Source organism: Meriones unguiculatus, assembly GCF_030254825.1.
Source record: "Meriones unguiculatus strain TT.TT164.6M chromosome Y unlocalized genomic scaffold, Bangor_MerUng_6.1 ChrY_unordered_Scaffold_23, whole genome shotgun sequence".
NCBI classification, from domain to species: Eukaryota; Metazoa; Chordata; class Mammalia; order Rodentia; family Muridae; genus Meriones; species Meriones unguiculatus.
This window is the reverse complement of record NW_026843709.1, coordinates 31,658,426-31,664,112: the sequence shown is the minus strand read 5'-3', so window position 1 is coordinate 31,664,112 and position 5,687 is coordinate 31,658,426. Positions and strand designations below refer to the sequence as shown.

Below are 5,687 nucleotides of genomic sequence, written 5' to 3'. Positions count from 1 at the left end.
CTGGACGTGGGGATATATAGTCTGGGGGTCCACTTTCACTGGGGGAACCAGGTGAGGGCCAGCTTTATTTGGCCCTACTTCAGCAGATGGGGCTGTTATTTTTAATTTGATGGTGAAAAGTAACCTATCATCATATCTTTCCTTATATATTCATAGGCCCCAAGTGAACTCCGTCACCCAGTTAGTTGAAATTTGTTTTCCAGAGTATGTGAACCGGATTAGCAGGGGGTGGCACCAGGTGGTACATATTGGCTGATTAGTCCACCTATTGTTTGGTCTCCAGTCTGGGGGGTTGGGTATGACTGTAATTAGCTTTAACAACAATGTAATCCCAACCGGAGGTAGGCTTCCAGTAAGTATCGCCAGTGGTTTCACACCCCCAATTCTTGCAGTAGAAGTCATTTCTCCCCCCACATTTGTTTACCATTTTAGGTTGCTGGTGGGGTCCTGGACATACATAAAAGGTTAGGACTCGCAGCATACTGTGGTGGTTGGTGGTCCCGCAGCCCCCCCCCCCAGGGATCTAAGCCCCTTCTCTCACTAAAAGACCCACGTCTATGGTCCCCAGGAACCATGTTGGGGTCTAGGTGGCTTTGCAAATCCCAGTTAGCAGGTGCTCCTAGAGCCATTTTACAAAGGTCAGGGTACAAGTCCGTCCACCATGTGAAGGGTGGGGCTATCTTTGAAACAGACCAAATTATAATATGTCTCTGATTAGTTACTTCCCAAGTCAAAAGTTTGGGCTGGTGAGGACTAGAGCCCAAGCAAGTATTGTAAGTGCTTAACAGAGCCAAAAGCACCAGCAGTTTGTGGATATCACCCATGGCTAACATTCTTAACAAGTTTAAGTTTTAAGGGATTGTCACTGGGCTGGATTTTCCAGTCAGAAGTGGAGTTCTCTGGAGCGGGTTTGATGTGTGATGCGTGGATCCAAGCAGCAATGCCTTCTACCTTCACAGCCGTTGGGGTGGTGAGCAGGATGCAGTAAGGACCTTTCCACCGGGGTTCCAAATTTTGACTACAGTGTCGCCGTACGTAAACCAAGTCTCCAACTTGGAACTGATGTGGCACCTCTAAGGATCCTGGCGCATATGCACTGCCAACCTTGTTTAAGATTTCTTTTTGAATAAGCTACAGTCCCTTTAACCTGGACAACAAGTCAGAGTTACCACTAGTTATGTCAAGAGGGTCTCCCAGGAGAGTCAAGGGAGCAGGAACTCCATACAATAGTTCAAAAGGCGTGAGATTCAACAAGGAAGGAGTATTCCTGACCCTAAAAAGAGCCAGAGGGAGGAGTACCACCCAGTCACCGTCAGTCTCCATGGTCAATTTAGTAAGGGTCTCTTATAGAGTTCTATTTATTCTTTTTACCTGTCCTGAACTTTGGGGTCTATATGCACAATGTAATTTCCAATTAGTCCCCAAAAATCTGGCCACCTCCTGACTTACCTGAGCAACGAAGGCCGGCCCATTGTCTGACCCGATTACCTTTGGAACTCCAAACTGGGGAAAAATGTCTTCTAAAATCTTCTTGGCTACAACCAGAGCAGTCTTTTTCTTGGTGGGAAAAGCTTCCACCCATCCTGAGAAGGTATCTACAAAGACTAGAAGATATTTATTTCCATAGCTGGATGGCTTGATCTTGGTAAATTCCACTTTCCAATGCATTCCAGGTCTAGTTTCCCTTAACCGTTTTCCCGAGCTTTGGAAATTCTTCCCTACGTTTATCTTTTGGCAAGGGATACATGTCTGAGTCACTTTTTTGTTTAGAGCAGTGAGGTTTAGTATTCAGTAAGGAGATTGGAGAACAATTTCAGTCAATTTCCTTGCCCCTAAATGAGTCCATTGAAGCATTTGCGCTATTAGTCTCTTAGCATCTTCCTGTGGCAAAATGACCTTTCCTTTGGAGTCAATCCATGCTCCCATAATAGCATCAAATGTCCCTTGTTTTCTCTGTATTTGTTCCAGGTCATCCTCTGAGTATTTTAGCTGTTCCTTCTCTGGCAATTTAGTAGTTAATTTCATTGGAGCAGGACTTCCTCTAGCAGCTGCTTTAGCCTCCTCATCAGCCATGTTATTTCCCTTTGCTGCCTTGGAATTTCCCTTCTGATGTCCCAGGCAGTGAATTATGCTTACCTTTGTAGGCAGTAGTAAGGCATTGAGCAAGGCCAAGATTTCATTTTTATTTTTAATTTCTTTACAGGCTGACATCAATAGGCCTCTCTGCTGGTAGATGGCCCTGTGCACATGGGCCGTAGCAAAGGCATACCTTCTGTCAGTGTAGATGTTTATCTTTTTGTCTTTCCCCAAAGTTAATGCTTGAGTTAAGGCAATTAGTTCTGCTCATTGAGCAGAGGTGCCTTCAGGCAGCGCTTGGGCCCATATTACCTTGTGTCCATCCACCACCTCTGCTCCCGCTTTTTTTTTTTTTTTTCATTTTCCAAAAAGCTACTCACATCTGTGTAATATGTCACCTCAGCATCTGGCAGAGGCTCATCTTTTAAGTCCTTTCGCCATCCCTGTTTTTCTGCCAATACCTGCAAGCAATCATGCTCTGCGGGCTGAATCTCTGGATCTGGTAACAGGGTGGCAGGGTTTAGCCCCGTTGCTGGGGCAAAAGTAATCCTGTCATTATTTAAAAGCAAAGTTTGATAATGAGTCATGCGCACATTTGTGAGCCAGCAATCAGGTGGCTGTCTGACAACACTCTCAAGGGCATGAGGGGCATAAACAGTAAGATCTTGTCCCAAGGTCAGCTTGTCAGCATCCTTTACCAATGCGGCAACTGCTGCTATTATCCAAAGGCAGGTCGGCCATCCTGCTGCTACTGGATCAAGCTTTTTAGATAGATAAGCTACTGATCTCTTCCAGGGTCCAATCTTTTGAGTTAACACCCCTTTAGCCATTCCCTGGTTCTCGGCCACATAGAGATGAAAAGGTTTAGTGACATCAGGAAGTCCCAAGGCTGGAGCTGACATTAAAGCCTGTTTAATATTATCAAATGCAGCCTGTTCATTTTTCCCCAGGAAAAAGAGTCATTGCCCTTTGTAAGGGCATACAGAGGGGCTGCCATTTCAGCGAACCCAGGAATCCATAATCGGCAAAACCAAGAAATTCCCTCAGTTGTTTTGTAGTTTGTGGAGGGGGAATATGAAACACAGTCTCTTTTCTAGCCTCCGATAACCATCTTTTTCCTTCCTTTAGTATATACCCCAGGTAACTGACCTCTTTCCGGCATATCTGGGCCTTCTTTGCTGATGCTCTATAGCCGAGTTCACCCAATTTTTGTAACAGTTGGCCAGTGGCTTTGAGACAGGTTTTCTGACAATCTGCAGCTAGTAAGATGTCATCCACGTACTGGAGAAGAGTTACCTGAGTATTGGTGGCCCGGAAGTGTGCCAGGTCTCAGTGCAGGGCTTCATCAAATATGGTAGGAGAATTCTTAAATCCTTGGGGAAGTCTAGTCCAAGTTAGTTGGCCCAAGACCCCAGAGTCGGGATCTTTCCATTCAAAAGAGAAAATGTCTTGGCTGGCGGGGCTAAGTTGAAGACAAAAGAATGCATCTTTAAGGTCTAGAACAGTATACCAGGCTCTGTCAGGGGGAAGGGAGCTCAGCAGGTTATACGGGCTGGGGACTATTGGATGTAAGTCCATAACCTGTTTGTTAACTTCCCTCAGGTCTTGCACAGGCTGATAATCATTGCTCCCAGGCTTTTGGACTGGCAGTAATGGAGTATTCAAAGCAGATTGACACCTTTTCAAAACCCCTAGGTCAAGGAGTAGCTGTATATGAGGGCGAATCCCATCATGGGCTTCCTTAGACATTGGATAATGCTGCACTGCAACTGGGGCTGCCTGAGGTTTTAGCTCTATCTGGACTGGCGGTTGCTTTCTTGCTTTCCCTAAGCCAGCTGTTTCAGCCCAGGCCTCAGGGTATTTTTTTTACCCACCAGTCAATGTCTTTTCCCCCCTCTTTTAAATTTTCAAATAGCCGGTATTTATCTTTCAAGTGAATTGTAAGCATGTGAATAGGAGCCCCTCTTTTATCTGTAACCTGTGGGCCTTCTGGGTTAAAATAGATGTGGGCCCCTATTTTGGTCAGGATATCCCATCCAAGCAATGGGTATGGGCAGTCTGGCATGACTAAGAACGAGTGGGATACCCGGCCCACTCCAAGGTCCACTGTTCTTCGGGTAGTCCATGTATATTGCTTACATCCAGTGGCCCCTTGAACCCATGATTTTTTTTCTTTCTTAGCCCCTGAGTCTTGCAACAGAACAGAATCTAGTGGATACTGAGCGCCAGTATCCACTAGAAAATGGACTGGCTTCCCCTCCAACTTGAGGGTTACCCTGGGTTCGGGGAGGGGAACCGAACCCTGTCCTCCCTAATTGCTGTCATTGTTTAAGGTCAGGACCATGGTCCCTGTGGCTTGAGATTTCAGCTGCTTCTTCTTCCTTTTGGGGCAATCCCTCCTCCAGTGTCCCATCTCCTTGTAGTAGGCACACTGGTCCTTAGACAAAGGGCCCTTACGGTTGCCAGGAACTCTCTCCCTTTTCGTACGACTTTCCTGAACTGTGGTGGTCAGAATATTAGTCAATTTTTTATCCTGCCTCTTGTCTCTCTCTCTCATCTCCTGTTCTTTCTGTTTCCTTTTTTCTTTTTTTTTTCTGTTTCTCGACTATAGAAGACTTTCTCTGCTACTTGCACTAAATCCTTTAATGACTTATCCTGCAGACCTTCTAATTTATGAAGTTTCCTACGAATATCCCTAGCTGACTGATCTATGAAAGATACAGCTACTGTTGTTCTGTGCTCCTCTGAAGCAGGGTCATAGGGAGTAAACTGGCGGAATGCATCCATCAGCCATTCTAAGTAGGCTGCAGGAGATTCCTCCGGCCCCTGGACCGCTTCTCTTACCTTAGTCAAATTGGTGGGTCTTCGAGCAGCCCCACGAAGACCCGCCATTATAGTCTGGCAGTAAACCTTCAAGTGCTGCCTACCCTCTAGTGTATTGTAATCCCAATCAGGACGAGAGAGAGAGGAAACCCATTATTAATCTCGTCGGGGAGAACTGTAGTCCTCCCATCTACCCCTGGGACATTCTTACTTGCTTCTAGAAGAACTCGTCCCCTCTCCTCGGTAGTCAGGAGTGTCTGTAAAAGCTGTTGGCAATCATCCCAAGTGGGCTGGTGAGAGAAAAGGACAGATTCAAACAAGTCAGTCAAGGCTTGGGGGTTCTCAGAAAAAGAGGGATTGTGAGTCTTCCAATTGTAGAGATCAGCTGTGGAAAAAGGCCAGTACTGAAAGGGGTATTGCCCATCCCCCTCTGGAAATCCATAGGCTCCCAATGGGAGAGCCACCGAGTCCAGCTGCGTTACTCTGTGGCTTCATGTTCCAGCTGCTGGGCCCCGTTCATTTTGAGCAGTGTCAGCTGGTGAGTGCAGCGGGACCTCTGGAGGTGTCTGCAGTGCTGATGGTGTCTGCGGCGGCAGGGCTGAGGGACCCACAGCTCCTGCTGAGGGACCTGTGAGGGGACTAGAAAAGTTGCATGCTAGCCCTGCCTTAGGCCCCGAGGGAGAACTGCCAGCCTCCGGGAATCTGACAGAGGAAACGGTCGGAGGTCTGGCAGGAGAACCGGCCAGGGAACTGGCAGGGGTAGCGACCATGGCTGGCGGATAAGGGGG

The 5,687-nt window shown here is 47.1% G+C and overlaps 1 pseudogene; it reads right to left on the bottom strand.

Annotated features, from left to right (window-relative positions):
- Window positions 1-3,970: 3,970 nt before the first annotated feature.
- On the bottom strand, window positions 3,971-5,348 carry LOC132651587 (uncharacterized; annotated as a pseudogene).
- Window positions 5,349-5,687: the final 339 nt, after the last annotated feature.